General features: G+C 39.7%; 1 protein-coding gene and 1 pseudogene across 1 annotated transcript in view; one reads left to right on the top strand and one right to left on the bottom strand.

Annotated features, from left to right (window-relative positions):
• Positions 1-2,754, top strand: part of ADAT2 (adenosine deaminase tRNA specific 2) — a 41,207-nt gene extending 38,453 nt beyond the window's left edge. Inside the window, exon 9 of the transcript XR_013378111.1 lies at positions 983-2,754. The gene's annotated coding sequence lies outside the window, so the exon portion shown is untranslated. The remainder of the gene's footprint in view (positions 1-982) is intronic.
• Positions 2,755-8,301: 5,547 nt separating this feature from the next.
• Positions 8,302-8,714, bottom strand: LOC144310738 (uncharacterized; annotated as a pseudogene).
• Positions 8,715-16,839: the final 8,125 nt, after the last annotated feature.

Here is a 16,839-nt window from a genome sequence, read left to right as displayed (position 1 = left end):
AGCATAACTTGGGTTTATTCATGAGGCTAGCCTTTGGCTTCTTTCAGTATAGGTAGTGAATTTGAATGTCTTGTTCTATCGTGTATGTGTGTGTGTTTTATATTTTTAAAAAGAAGTTATAACAAATCTTCTAGAAGGAAAAGAACTGTTTGTCTTGTGAGAACAGATCCCAGGGTACTTATAAAATTAAAAAATACAATTGGATCATCAGCTTGGTTCTCTGCAGAAACTGGAAATAAAATTGCATGATTCTGTAAAAATATTCCAATTAAACAGGCCCTGTTAAGGATCCATGGATGAACTGCCAATACCTTTGCATGTTCTATAATCCTTTCTTCAAAATAACAGCACACATTTTCACTATTATTATTATTATCATTAGGTAGTGTGCTAAGTAATTTACATGTATTTTCTCACATTCATACGTACGTGTTAGGTTTTACCATCATGTATCACTTACCTACTATCACAGCAATGCTGCATAACAAAAACCCACAAAACCTCAGTGGCGTACAAAAATAACTATTTATTGTTTATACATCTAGAGTGGTTGGCTAAACAGATCTGCCAATCTTGGCTGAGCTGGCTCAGGATACATATGATTTGGCTCACTGAAGACTGGTCTAGCCTGGCCCTGGTTCATATGAATGGGGCAAGCAGCTCCTCCATTTATTTGTCTCTTATCCTCCAACAGGCTGGGCTGGGCATGTTCTGCTCATGATTAAAGAGCTGCAAGCTCTGATTGCAAGCTCTGAACAAGCCTGATTGTGTAAGTCCATTTCAATCTTCTGCTTGCAATGTATCTGTTAATATCTCATTGGTCAAAGCAAGTCACGGAACTAAATGTGAGGATGTGGAATTAGGCACTCCTTCCCTTGGGAATGCATTGGAAAACAGCATGGCAAAAGGCAGGGGTTATAGGCAATGCTGAACAATTGGACTAATTTTTGTAATCAATCACGTATTTTTTTTTTTTTTACAGACAAAGAACTTGAGACATGGAAAGTAAATGTCTTGCCTACGGTCACATAGATATTAAATGGCAGAGCTTGAATTTCAACCTGGGTTTATGTTTTTTCAAAGCTGGAACTCTTAATAAAGTACCAAAATGCAGATTTAGAAACTAGTACTACCTCCACTTCCTTTCCAGATATGAACAATCTTTTCACTCCTTTTTTATGCATCTTCATCAATGAAGACAAAATCCAGCTGTTGATATCATAGAACGAGAATGCTGTGAGGAGTAATTAATGTTAGCAAATTCTCTGAACAATTTATACATAAAAATTGATGATTATGTATATGTAAATTATATATGTAAATTGATGATATATATATATCATAATATATATGATCAAAGAAATACACAGACTTTTAAGTCAGTACTTGACCTTATTTTACATTTTGTAGTTTTTCAGCTCTTTCTCACCTGCCAGACTTTAGAAACATATTGAGTATAAAATCTCTTAATGCTCTTACTTCTCTCCTCTGCAAACCTTCCTAGCAGTACCCCAGTCTCCCTATATTAGCAATAACTATACATGAAAATGATTCTCTATACAAATTTCTTTTTCAAAAATGCCAATTGACAGCAGTATCTTTAAGACTGTCCAGAAAGGGCAGCCCCGGTGGTGCAGCGGTTTAGCGACGCCTGCAGCCCAGGGCGTGATCCTGGAGACCCTGGATCGAATCCCATGTCGGGCTCTCTGTATGATGCCTGCTTCTCCCTCTGCCTGTATCTCTGCCTCTCTCTCTCTCTCTCTATGAATAAATAAATAAAATCTTTTTTAAAAAAAGACTGTCCAGAAAATTGTACATTTTAGCAATTGGCAAAGGAGGACTCTGAGCTGATAGAAAATCTAGTCTTTGTATCAATTGCCCTTTCAACAGATGTGTCCTAGCCTAGTTTTGCTTTGTAACTTATTGCTACTATTGTTATTCCTTTTATTAAATCAATTTCGTGGCTCCAGTTTTTAAGAAAGTTAAAAAGCTTTATATACTTCTGTTGACCTTGGAAACAGAGGAAGGGCACATTCATACATGGTGCTCACCAAAAATGCATTCCTAAAGAACAAATTCCACGGTGTACCTACCTTTTGGCTCTTGACCCCCTGGTCCTGTCCTAGAGCACTGACAATATAATAGACATAACTTTGTGCTTTCAGGAAATTGAATGGAAAATTTTTATGGACCTCTGAGGACTGCTGAGCATCCATCAGGATCCTTGTGAACACCCTGTGGGTCAGGATGGTATTGGGCATCTCCTTAGAAATTCATAATTTGGAAGGGGGACTGTAGTGAAGAAAGGGGGAAATTTGGAGGGAAGTGATACCGTGAAGATGAAGTGACATTGGCTTTGAAATGAGGCAAAACCAAGGCTGATCAGTTTCAATCAAGATACAAATGATTGAGAAAGACTGAAAAATTCACTTCAGATTCTTTGGGAACATAACAATTTTGGGAACTTGAGCATGTGCTATATCTTCTCATCCTAGCACTCACTACACATGACACCTGTTCTCCCACAAGGCCATAAACTTAATGAGGGCAGGGATGTTATTAACACAGGTTAGCTCAATGCATTGTGCTATTGTCCACTAAATAAATATTTGCTAATCAAATGTCTCAGAACCAGCTAGTACTTCTGTTGTTTTCTTCTAGCAAAAACTCAGAAACTTCCTTTATCTTGTACAACAAAAGAATAACCTATGAGTTGGATGTCATGTGGGAATTAAATAAAATATAATACCAGCATTTAATTGTGTCCTGAAGGAAATGTTTCTCATTGTGGTAGAGATGGAAGGAACATCACTGTAAGTCAAGGGATCTGTCATCTCATTGTAGCTCTGGTTTTGATCTTGGTCACATGATCTAACACCAGCTTGCCCATGGATCCAATTGGAATAACAAATGATGCGTTATATTTGAAAATGCTTCAGAGGTAAAAGTACAAATTAATTCTAGTTATACTATCATTGTGTAAGACACAAGTTCAACTTGAAAGTGGAATTCCAGCTACAGGAGCCAGGGAAGGTGCTGTGTCTTTTGTCTTTTTCATCCTGCACACAACTCCCGTGCTTAGTGCATGGTAAGCAGCTGGACTCAGAATGTTTTTACAAAATGAGTGAATGACCCTCCACTGCAACATGGAATCATAAAGAAGATCTCAGATGGCTATTCTTTTTTTTTTTTTTTAAGATTTTTATTTATTTATTTGCAACAGATATGCAGAGAGAGAGAGAGACAGAGACATAGAGGGAGAAGCAGGATCCCCGCAGGGAGCCTGATGTGGGCCTTGATCCGGGACTCTGGGATCACGCCCTGAGCCAAAGGCAGATGCGCAACCACTGAGCCACCCAGGCATCCCTCAGATGGCTATTCTTGTCTCTTTGTTTATAGATGAGGATTTTCATATATTATTGTCATGCAGTTGAATTGTTCAAAATTTATGTAAGGCATATAGAGTCATAAGACAGAATTTCTGCCCTTAAGAAACTTTCTCCTTGCTTCGCAAGACTTAATTAGCTCCTTTTTTTTCTCTAATTAAACAGTGATAAAAGGCAATAGGAGAATCCTAGTTAAGTTTATTTGGATGTAGGGAGGAATTCTTACTCTGGCCAACTTAAGGGGGAAAAATGTGTGGCTCACAGAAATGAAGGACGTGTGAAGAGCCAAGTCCAGCCAAATCCTGTACCTCCCAGGATCTAGGAGGTGGACTAGGACACAGGCTTACTAGGTCTCTGCAGCCTGGCTAGTTTAATTCCATCCATTTTCTCCTTTGGTCACTCCATGCAAGATTCACATTCCTGGGAGACACAGTCCAGTTGGCACGATGAAGCATACATGTTCATACCTTAGCCAAGAAAGAACGACTGCATAAAGTACAGATTTTGTAGCACCCTGAGCACAATTCAGGTGAACTTCTGAGATGCAGTGGGTCCTACCTACAATATTTTAAGAGTTCAGAGAAGGGAGATCCTGGTGACACTTCACAGATGCCAAGGGGCACATGCTGGACCTTTAAGGTAGTAAAGTGTAGTAGTGAAATAAATGAAGAAGAGGAAATATTTCAGCCTGGCCACAAGAGGAGTAAAGGTTCAGAGTTAGGATTGAGCCCAATGTCTTCACCAAAGGCAGAAGTGGTGGAGACAGAGAAGACAGATATTAATAACAGGTCCTTGGATTGATTTCTGTAGAGAAGTGAGGCTAGATAGCAGGTTTAAACAATAAACCAATTATTTGGGCTGAAACAATAAGTGTAGAGCTAATTGTACAGAAGATATTCAGAGAAAGCATAAAGGAGGCCTACATATTTTTAGAAGAAAACCAGAAAAGTAAATGGTACATTGGAAGAAACTTCTGGGTATAAGACTAGGAACCCAGGTGAAGGGAAGAGTTGAAGAGGGAGAGAGTCACGGGAGAGCCTCCAAAAGGCTGAGGGACAGGATGGAGACTGGATGGAGCTGGAGATACCAGTATAATGGTTTAGATGACACTTGTTTTAAATATACTCAGTCTTAACAACATACGGTAACAAGTGCTGAGTGAAGGGAAGCAATGTTGGATGAGACTCAGAGATGAAGATGCTTTAGAGTATCCAATGTGCTCAGGTCACAGTACTTAGAGATCAAGAAGGGGCCAGTGAACAATTACAAAACAACACCTCTGCTTGGTTAAAGTTAGCATGTATTTGAGCAAACTTTCCAGATTACTGGATGGAAACTCTTTGGTTAATATTCAAAAGTTGGGTTTCCAAACCTTTGGAACAGATTTTAAAGATAAGAGAATTTATTCAGGAATTTAACTGTTGTTTCCTAGACTTAAAGGATTATTGGAAATATTTGGAAGACAGCGATTGGCATATTCTGTGATGATTTGTATCCTTTATTTACTTATGGAGCAGTTGCCACAGAAGTCTCTTGATCTTATATCATTTCATAAAACAAATGTATTACTAGGAACACCAGACGTTTTAATGTTTGACTTAGCACTGAAATAGCACTAAATAGAATATGTTTAGCCATTTTCAGCCTTCTTCTGTGCTTCTCTGGTATTTATGCTGGAGTTATCTCAAAAACGGACTCAAGGAGAAAGCATGAACCTACAAGCAATCCTTAACCTCAAATATTTGATCTATGTCATCACATTTAAGTAGTTCAGAATCTGCTTAGAAAAGACAAACCAGGGAGTTTGGCTTCTCTTTACCCCTTTCAAAGAGTCAACCTTTAAGGCTTATTAGTAAGCCAGATTCTCCCTACCCCTAAACCGTCCGGCAGTGGTCCTTTCTCAGTCTGCTTAAGGCAATGCATAAATAATTGCTTTATGTCATAGATAGACCTGTTTCTGCGAAATTAAAAGTAAACCAAATGCTATTTGCTCCCCAAAAGAGCCCATGAATCATGTTCTAATAAAAAATAATCACCTATTATATATCTGTTTTGTAAGTTTAAAATTTCATGTATTGTGTTTACTTACAGTGAGATACATCAGAACTTTAGAAACATAGTTTATGGGGTACCTATATGGTCTTAAAGGGGCTCATTAGTGCACAGTGTTTAACTGTTCACAAAGAATAACCTAGTTGTTGATGGGGCTAATCATAATAGCCTCAATAACAACTAGAGAGAATTCTATAAGCTGAGTCTGTACTGAGTTCTCTACAAATGTTGTTTATTGGATATAGATTATCATAATAGATATAGGAATGTAAAGAATCATAATCAGGGACACCTGGGTGGCTCAGTGGTTGGACGTCTGCCTTTGGCTCAGAGTGTGATCCCGGGATCCCGGATTGAGTCCCACATCCAGCTCCCTGCGAAGAGCCTGCTTCTACTTCTGCCTGTGTTTCGGGCTCTCTCTCTGTGTCTCCCATGAATAAACAAATAAAACCTTTTTAAAATAATCATAATCATAAAAGTAGGTATTATGACAACCTACTTTACATATGAGTAAACTGAGGCTTAGGAAGATTAGGACATCACACAATAAGTAGCAACAAGGTCAGAATTGAGGCCACATGTGGATGGTTCCAAAGCCCATGCTCTCACTGTGCATTATCATTTCCTGACTTAGCAAGTGCAGCCACAGGTGACATTATGCTAGGCTCTTCATCAGCAACCTATATCCTTACTTGATGTTTGTCTTTAATATTTTTAAATTAAAAACTTTTAAACTTTTGTTTTAAATTAATTTTAAACTTAATAATGTTGTACAAACAGTACAAAAAAATTCCTGGGTATCCAGAGTCCTCAAAGGTTAATCTTATATAACTACAGCACAATGACCAAAATCAGGAAATTAACATTAATACAATTCTATTACATAATCTACAAGAACTTATTCGAATTTCATCAGTTTCCCTATTAATGTCCAGGATCTAAACCAGGATGGCATGTTGGATTTAGTTGTCATGTCTCCTTGGTCTCCTTCGGGGCTAACCCTATACTCGCATGACCTTGGGAGTGAGCATCTCTTCTCATTTTGCATCCTAGCCACTTTGCTTGATTCATTCCTTTAAACTAGAACAGTTTCTACTCTTTCTTTGTCTTTCATAACCTTAACACTTTAAAAAAGTACTAGCCAGTTATTTTTGCAGAATGTTCCTCACTTGGGTTTGTCTGATGTTTCTTCATGAATAAATTTGGGTTGTGCATTTTTGGTAAAAATACTATAGAATTTATGTTGTGTCCTTCTCAGTGTGTCATACCAAGAGACACATGATTTATTTTTTTTATTTTTTAAAATATTTTTATTTATTTATTCATGAGAGACACAATGAAAGAGAGAGAGGCAGAGATATAGGTAGAGGGAGATGCAGGTTCCATGCAGAGAGCCCGATGTGGGACTTGATCCCAGACGCCTTGAACCAAAGGCAGACGTTCAACCGCTGAGCCACCCAGGCATCCCAAGAGACACATGATTTGTCACGTCATTAGTGATATTAACCGTGATCATTTGGTTAAGGTAGTATCTGCTAGATTTCCCTACTGTGAAGTAAATATTTTTCCTCTTTAATCAGCATTTTCTCTAGGAACTACTTTGCAACTATGTAAATATCTTGTTTCTCATAATACTTTTGCCACTAATTTTATCATTCATTGATAATTCTTGCCTGAAACAATGATTACTGTAGTATTTTAGGGGTGGCATTCTTTTCCCATAATTACTCACATACATACATTAGTTGGAATTCCATTGTAAGGAATAGTTTTCTTTTCTTCTCTGTTTATTCAGTTATTTATTTGTATCAGTATGGACTCATGGATTCTTACTATACTTTGTGCAGTATATTAATATCATTGGCTATTTTTTTATTCAGATTGTCTCCTCTTTGGTCAGAAGAGTCCCTTCAAGTTTGGCTGTTATCCTTTAGACATGTTTCCCATCATTTTGTTTTATTAATTTAATTTTTAAGTTAATGGTCTCTTTATTGGAAAAAAGACTAGCATTTACAACTTGAAATGGGTGTAAATTATAATTTCTTGAATAGCAATGTTGATGGCTGTGCATAAGTCCACAGCCACAGCCTACTCAGCTGGCTCCAAGTCATGGTTCAGATGGTTTTAAAAACAGAGTCCAAAGATGTTCCCTTGGTAAAGGTTTCTTTTTAAAAATTTGTGTGAATGGTGACAGCCTGACACCCATTTCACTCTAGTACAACACAGACAACACTGAACCAACACACACAGCCTGTGACAAGGATGTGTGTCATTGTCACCATGGGTGGAGGCACACAGAAGTACACAAGGACCATCCTGCTAAGTGAGGCTATGTCTAGACAGTTTTATCCTTCACCCATATTTCTGCACAGCCTCCTAAGGTAAAGCAATTTTAATCTTTTTTTCAGTAAACGAGCTATGATGGTTTATATTAACAAACTGAACTAGAACTCATTTAAATAGTTTTAAATTTGTGTTTTAAGTTTTCATTTTTAATACAAATACCTGTGTTCAATTGTCAAGCCACATGTATGAAAAACTGGCCAGCCCAAACAGTCTATTAATCATGAGCAAATGGAACTGCAGGGAGTCCACTAAGTGCTTCCTTATCCTTAAGGTAATACAAGTATTTATATTGGAACACTGATGTGTAGCTTGGTCTTTACGGGACAGAACCACCAACCAATACCTGCAGATTTTGTGTGTGTGGACAAAAGTTACTTTTAATGTTCAGTTTTGCTATATTGAAACAGAATGAGTGAATGAACTTTTTTTTTTTTTTTTGCAAGAGGTAAGAAAAGATTCAATTGGATTCTTCCAGAGGAAGGAAAAGGAGTGGAAAACAGGTCTTCATTTGCATTCATCAACTGTAAAAGTTCACATAGTTGCTTTGTCTACCTCCATCAATCTCTGCTTCTTTATCTGTTAGTTTTTCTTCTAAGTTGTTCATAACATGATGTAGTTCTGCTGCACCGACATAACCATTGCCATCCTTGTCAAAGATTTGGAATGTCTCCAGAATTTCTTCTTCACAGTCTGTATCTTTCAATTTTCTAGCCATAGTCAAAAATTCTGGGAAGGCAATGATGCCATTACCGTCAGCATCCACCTCATTGATCATATCCTGCAATTCAGCTTCTGTTGGGCTCCGACCTAGTGACCTCTGACAGTGCCAAGTTCCTTTGTTGTGATGGTGCCATCACCATCTTTGTCAAATAGGGAAAAAGCCTCCTTGAACTTAGCAAGCTGTCGTCCTTCAGTCTGCTGATCAGCCATGGTGCGAGCAAAGGGAGGAGGGAGGGCAAGCAGAGGGAGCAGGGTGTCTGCACCAGTGCAGGGGCTGGGGATGGGAGACAGTGCCTCCCCTGCTGCAGCTAGGGAGTGGGCACACTCACTGCTGTGCTGCCACCCCCACCCCAGCTGCGAGGAACAGGTACCCACCAGGCTCCCAGCACCACTGGCCTCCCATCATTTTGTTTTAAAACACTTGCTTTCTGGCACCACAAGATGTTCTAGGCTCATCTGGTGCGTTCTTTGCCTAGCTGTGGCATGACCATTTCTCTGAAAAGCCCTGGTTCCTTCTGTGGGAGAATGGTATCCAGGAACCCAGATCTGGGCACTCATTGCTTTGAATTTCTGCTTTATTTTCCATGTGACTCTGGTCTTAATTTGTTATTATGTAGCAAGGCTTATTTGTATTTTCTGCTGGTTATTAATGTATTGCCCCTTATCCAAATGCACCCTTTGTTACCTACTCTGCAATAATGGGGATGGAAATTAAGCATTTCTCCTCCATGGAGAGCACAATGTCATGATCTACCAGTGAAGGGCATTGGAGGGCCATTGTAGGTGAAAGGCGCTTCTTTTCCTGGTTCGAGTGTGCTACTGTTTTGCTATCCCTTCACCCCTACCACATGGCTGCCAGCAGTGTGTGGAAAAATCCAGTGCTGCTCTGCCCCAGCCACTTGTCCAGACCACATAGTCACTGGGTGAGCTCACAGCCTTGGCCCCAGTCCCGTGACCACCTCACTGTAGCACTCCCATCGTGGACATCACACGCTCCAGGCCTCATGCTGCTCTCCTGGTGCACAGGCTTCGAGTATCACACTGCTTCTGTGTGCCTGTCTGCTGTCTTAGCTACATCTACCCCAGGGGAGTGCTGTTGGCTTGCCTGCCCTAGCTGCAATTCCTTCCTGCCAGCTTCTGCCTGCCTGCACCCCGGAAGGGTATTTCCTGCTTCTTGGTGACTGTGGAGCAGCTCTGGCCCAGGCAACCCACTAATTTATAGCATTCACTGAATGTCTCCATCTACCACACCCTCTCCCATGAGATCTGAATCTCATCCTTGGGGAGAGGCCCCTTCCAAGTCTGTTCATTCCTTGGGCTCTCTGTCTCTGCCTTAGAGTGTTATTTAAAGTTTTCTTTATACCTTTACAGTTATTCCCCTGTTATGGTTTATGTCAAATTCCCTGTTCAAATGACCACATGATTTCTACTTCCTAAGGTAACTCTGACTCAAACATACTCCATATTGGATTCTCTTTCCCAGCTGTGTTGATTGTATTTATCTATATATCCTCAGTAAGTGAATCTCTATTATGTTGTTTAAACTATGTAAAAAGACTTCCTAGGAAAAGGCACTCTCCTGTTCTTATTCGCCATCCTTTCCGACTCCTTGCACCTACTCCTTATTTCTATCTCATTAATTTCTAGTTAATCCTTTGTTTCCTCTTACACTATTGAGAAGATACATGCACAATTTCTGATTTCCTTTTCCACAAAGGGTAGCATCTTACTGATTCTTTTACATTTTGCTTTTTTTCTTCACCTAACTATATAGCCCAGTAAGCATACCACGCCAGTTCATAGGAATCTTTGTCATTCTTTTTACAGTTGTGTAGTACTCCACAGCTCAAGTGTACTGGAGTTTATTCAGCCACTCTCTTAAGGATGGATATCTAAGCTGTTTCTGCACAAGGCTGTGATGAATAATCCATCATATATATTTTTGTATTTTGGGAGATGCATCTTCAGGGTAGATTCCTAGAAGTGGGATTACTCAGTTGGAAACTAAATCCACGAATTGCTTTGTTAGTCATTGCCAAGTTCCTCTTGCACAGGGCTGTGCCAATTTGTATTCCCACCAGCCATGCATGAGGGTGCCTGTTTTCCTCAGCCTTGCCAACAGGATGTGTTCTCATACTTTAAGATTGTTGCTTATCTGATAGGTGAGAAATGATATAGTTCTAACTTGTGTTTCCTTAATTATGAGCAATTTGAATATTTTTTCACATGTTTAAATGCCATATATATTCTTAAGTCAATTTTCTGTTCCTGTCTTTTTCCTATTCTTCTGTTGATTTTGGTCATTCCCCTCTTTAAGAATTCTTTAAATATTGAGGATATGAGCCCCTTGCTTGTGGTATAAGTTACAAACATTTTCCCCAGTGTGTTGGTTGTCTTTTGACTTTGTATGTAGTGCTCCTGCCATGCAGATATTTTTATATTTTTATGTAGCCACGTTTATTGATCTCTTCTCTTATTTTGTCTGGATTGTGACTTGTGGTTAGAAAGACTATCCCTGTACCACGATCAAAGAGGAATGTACCCATGTTTTTTTCCTAGTATTTATATAATTTAGATGTTTATGTTTGATTCCTGATGCACTTCAATTTTATTCTTATGTATGGTGTGAGATATAGATCTTATCTCTTTCTGGTAAGTACCCAGCTTTCTCTGTCTTTGCCCCCGCAACAGTGTCCCTTTCATTTCTTTGCATGAATCCACTTAGATAAATTTTTCGTTGTTGGGTTTTTTAATGTTTTGTTCAGAATTTGTACATTTGAGTTGCACTGTTATATCTGACATGAATGAAATAAAATCTTAATTGCAGATTGAAAAAAAAAAAAGAAATGCCCCCTTCATCACAAACTAAATTTCCATATATACTTGGGTCTCTTGTGGGACTTTTTATTCTATCCTGCCAGTCTGTTTGCCTGATCATGTCCCAGTCCCAGACTGTTTTAGATAGAGAGGCTCTAGAGCAGCCTTTAGTGTCTGGTAGAGCTAGTTTCCCCTACATTGTGCTTTTTAATTGATTTGCCAGCTCTTCTAGTACATTTATTTTTCCATACTAATGTTAATAACAACTTATCCTTGATAGTTAAAATGATTCAATTATGTGATGCTAACTAAATTGAGGAAGCAATTCAAGAGCTCAGAGGTGCAGTTGCATTAACAGTGAATAATGCAGCCAGTGGGAGTCCATGGCAGAGACCTGGGCCCTGGGAGAAGATTGAGGACCAGGCATTAGTAGCCCAGATGGGGTGAGGAAAATCATAGAGGTAGGAGGCAAACCCAAGGTAAGAGTGTGTCCTGGAAGTCACAGTTGGCTAGAGCACCAAATTGGAAGTTCAGAAGCAGTGGTCAGGTCCAGAAGACGTTGGGCAATCATCACTATACAATGGTGACAAAGAGCCTTCAGGTTCCATATGGCAGCTGACCAGTTCCGATTCTGATAAATTGAGCTTATATTGTCCGTTTGGTAGGAAAATTCTCAACTCTCCAATTCTACTAGTCAACAACATGGCTTTGAAGGGTTTTGTTTAAGTGAATTTATGCCTGACATATTTCTGAAGGAAACTTTGTTTCATTTTGTTCCTGGTAAATCTAAGTCCCTTCTTTCAGAGTTCAATAATTTGAAACTAAAAGTTTTAAATGCATTTTAAACAGCCACTTTCCCTCCCCTACCCACACATTTACGAAAATAAACAGGGCCACCCTACCAGCCTCTAGCTCTCTGATTTGCATAACAGCAAGAGCTGATGCAAATTCTCACATTTGGGGCTATTTCAGAGTTTGTGGAGATGGCAAAGGGTTCCTCTCCTTAAATAGTCTTGAGAATGGTACCTTGGATGGGGGCTTTCTAAAGCACTGTTACTGTAAAGTGAAAATATTTGAAGAAATAAAATGCTAATGATAAAAAGAAAATTTTCTGATGGTGTAAGATTTTATTTTTGCAGTAAGAAAACATCGCAGCCCTAAGCAGAGAGTCAGAGTTTGTAGCGCTGTCAGCTGGGGCTCTGCTCTCTGTCCCACCCTGCTCCCTGCCACATGGGGCCCTATGAGCCCTGCCCTCCACACACACATTTCCTTTCCCTCCTGCCAAAAAAAGTCATACTTGAAACCCCTTTGTACTTCCTCCCTTAGAGTATTGCACAGTATAGCATTGTATGGCATTTAGCACATATGTTCGTCAACAGGAATACAGTACTCCCTGGTATACCATACTTGGTGATAAGACTGTGAAGTAAGTGCAGTTTGCTGTGGCTATTCTCTCATGGCACCACTCATGCTGCTTCACTGGCTGGAATAACCCAGTCTCCCCACTTCTGGGTTCCAGTTCAGGAGCATTGCTAGGGTAACAGGGATTGATAATGGCAAGTTAACTGGTAAAGGGAATTGGAGGAAATGGGGGAGGGGATTAATATTTATGGAGCTGTTACTTTGTCCAAGGCAAAAACTGTTTAAAGATGCTTGTTTCATCTAATTATCATAACTTTTTATGAACTGGGCATTTAATATTATTTTTTACAAGCTAGCGAATAAAGGGAAGAGATCATCTACTCTGTCTTCTCTGTACAAACTACTCTAACGAACCAAGTAGTTGATGGTTCCTTTTCTTTCTTAAAAAAATTTTTTTTGAACGGGGCATTTTTATCCTCATTATTCACTATGTCATTAGTTGAGCTAGGCTTTTCTCTCACTTCTGCTTGACCCAGAGCCCGTGCAAAATTATGGTGCCTTTTGATTTACTCAATGCCTAGGACAGTGTCCAGTGAATGGTAGGTACTTTGGAATCTCAGGGTTAATCATGAACTTTCAAAGATTCAAAGCTTGATCCCCAAATTGTAACCTTCAACTTTTCAGGGACTAGCTAGGATACTTTGGTTGGTGTAGGCTGTTTTTGGTAGTAAAACCAAAACAGTCCTTTATCCCAGTCACTCAGCTTAGCAGACTGCTTTGTCTGACTCTGAGAAAAGATTCCTCTGACTTCTTTGATTCTGTTTCTTCTCTTTTCTGTGCCTTTGGTTGACCCCAAATTTAGAAAACCTCATAACATAATTTGGACCTCTAGATTTTCTCAAAAGTAAGTCTATCCCTAATGACTGCGCTGATTCTACAGCTAAAATTCCAGCAAAGTCTGACCTCAAAATCATGGAGTCTGTTTTTTCCTAATTGAGAATGTCATTCACTTTTCTTTGAGGATTTTTCCCAGCACAGGAGGCTACTTCTTGGGGCAGCCAAATACAAATAAGCCGTAAATATATGGTAACATGCTTGACTTCACAAATCATCAGAGAGATGCTAATTAAAATTGAGGAGCCTTTTTTTTTTTTTTTTTGGGTCCAACAGATTACTGCAATTTAAGAGACTGAGAGCATCCAAAGTCAGCATGGATGTGGGGAAACCTCTATTTTGATGAGAGATGGACATCTTTAGATGCCCAGTTAAGAGTATTGATCAAAATTTGAAATAGGCATATTCACTAGTTTACTTTTGGTTGTCTTCTCATCATTTTTAAAATTTTTTATATCTTTTCTTCCTTTCTATATTAAGTCAGAGTTCTCCAGAGAAACAATATCAGATCAAGAGATTATATCTATGTCTACGTATCTAGATGTACATCTATATCTATAGAAGATATAGAGATTTGTTATAGGAACTGACTGACACAATATTATAGAGGCCAAGAAGTCCCACTATCTGCCATCTGAAATCTGGAGAATGAGCAAAGTCAATGGGGTGATTCAGTCTGAGACCAAAGGCCTGATAATCAGGGGGCGAGGGATGTAAATCTTAGTCAGAGTCTGATGGCCTGAAAACCAGGAGCACTGATGTCTGAGGGCCTGGAGAAGATGGATGACCCAGCTCAAGCAAAAACAGCAAAGTTTTCCTTCCTCCACCTCTTTGTTCTATTCAGACCCCCAAAAGATGGGATGATACCCACTCACATTGATATGGATGGATCTTATTTGCCCAGTCTACCCATTCAAGTGCAAATCTTTTCCAGAAACACCCTCACAGATACACCCAGAAATGTTTTACCAGCTATCTGGACATGTCTTAGCCCAGTCACAGTGGCGCATAAAATTAATCATCACACTGTCTTCCTTTTTTGTTTTTATCTTTAGAAATCTTGTTGGTTGAAACTTGCTTCCTTAGGAGAGTCTTCTTGTGATGTAAGCTCTTCACCTTCTTTCTTTGTGTTCTTTTTATGCTCACTTGCCTGGAGAGAGAGAAGCACCTACAAGCAGGTTATTTTTTATTTCAGGGACTTTGCTGAGAGCCACCCTCACTCTTGGAGGCTGAAAATAAATGAGATGTATTTCCAAGGAAAAGAATAAGTGGCTACAGGAAGATGTCTCCCCACCCCCACCTGCAGGGGCTGACTTCATGTAATTCTAGGAGGCGGGACCAGGTTCTACTCAGACCTTCTTCCCTTCTTCCCTGGTCTGTCTGACTCCTGGATCTTCAGTCTCTATCTGAAGACCCCAAGCTGTCAGTGGCCTACATGGGGCCCTGTGTGAATTACAAGAAGGCCTCACTTTGGGAGAGAAGAATATTGCTGGCCAGTGTGTGGTGAGCAGATGTTGTCTTTGTGTGATCTGAGAAGAGGATGTATTTTTGTTTGTAGAACAGAGTGTGAGCTTGATTCCAGCTCCCTCCCCTCACCCTCTGGGCCAGGCATCCTTTTGCAGGGCACTGCCAGCACAACCTTACCTGAAGTCCTGCAAAGGATGCTGGATTTGTCTTTCAGATCTGACACTTGGGAAATTGGCATTTTGCCTGAGCCTTAGGGTAGGATATGGTTCTCAGTCTCCTTCTCCACCTCAGCTCAGGCTTTAGAGTTTTTTGGCAGTATGTTCTGTAGTTTAATTTGCTCTTTTTTTTTTTTTTTGTTTCAGTGAGTTTTAAGAGAGAGGAGTAAAATAAAATCCCTGCTTCCTCTACCATGTTTAGCTGGAAGTTAATTTCAGAAACATAACATCATAACTGATTTGAATTGTCTTTCGTTTTACACTTCTTTGCAGTATTGACTCACTCCTAATTGACTTGTGTTAGTCATCACCCTCTCCTCTGAAAGTACCCGTCCTTAGATTGCTGCAGTGACACAGTATTATTCAAAAACACTTTCCCCTGGATTTTGGGGCCTGTGCGATGTTTCCCAGTCCTCGTCAGTTCATGTACACACTTCTATGTTTTTTGCAGTTTTCTCAAGAATGCAGCTGCCGGAAAAGCATACTAAAGGGGTCAACACTTAGATCATGGAATAATCCACCCATTTCCAGTCAACAGCACTACACCCTGCATTACTTGTGCAGAATTCCAGTTGACTGATGAGGGTTTTAGCTAAACTCTCAGCCAGTGGCAGGATTGGTGGAATGGTCTCACTTAGGATGTGGCTATTGGTGTGTCTGTATTGAAGAGAGGCAGGGGGCAAGAAGCAACTACTCCATAAACAAAGGTCAATTCTGGAAGGTTTTTTTGCTTGTTTCAAATTTTTATTTTGCTAGATCGTTCACTCCAATGGGAAAAAGACCAGTTTACATTTGGCCAGATAAGTAAAGACTTGAGTGTGATAATCCAAATTAATTGGTGCCGTATTTTTTCTAATTTATTCTGATATTTTACAGATTGTCACCTCGGTCAACTGGTTTTGTTTGTAGGAAGCCATAGTGAGGAGAGCTCTGGAACATCTTTCTTCCCTGGAGGCTGTCTTTGACCCTAGAACAATTGCTGATGCATTCTTGATTCAGGCCAGACTCCTCTTGGGCACAGAAGCCTACTCCTACATACTTAGATTTTTGTAACCCAGACTCCCTGTTTGTAAATAGTTTCAAAAGAGCACCTCAGTATCCCCAGGGTTATATTGAGCCATTTCTTCCTGTTTTGTAACTTTGGTTGGTGGAGAGCAACTATTTCCTCAGGAGAAATGGTTTTCTTTTAAATATAAATTTATTTATTTGAGGGAGAGAGAGAAAGAGAGAGAGAGCATGTTAGAGTTGGGAGAGGTGAGGGGCAGAGCCAGAGGAGAGAGAATCTCAAGCAGACTCCCTGCAGACTCCCAATGCAGGCTTTGATCCTATGACTCTGAGATCATGATCTAAGCTGAAATCAAGAGTCAGATGTTTAACCAACTGAGCCACCCAGGTGCCCTGAAAATGTTTTCTTTTAAAGGGTCTTTAGTTTAAAATAATATTTAAAATATCCAAGTTATCTTTTATGAGGAGAAACCATAAAAACCTATTCATCTGTAAGGAGGAGTAGGTAGAGTGCATGCTTTAACAAAACAGCCATCCAATGATTTAGTCTAACCAGCATGGTCCAGGACATTGGG

Source organism: Canis aureus, chromosome 1, assembly GCF_053574225.1.
Source record: "Canis aureus isolate CA01 chromosome 1, VMU_Caureus_v.1.0, whole genome shotgun sequence".
NCBI lineage: Eukaryota > Metazoa > Chordata > Mammalia > Carnivora > Canidae > Canis > Canis aureus.
The sequence above is the reverse complement of the archived record's forward strand: the minus strand, read 5'-3'. Positions and strand labels throughout refer to the sequence as shown.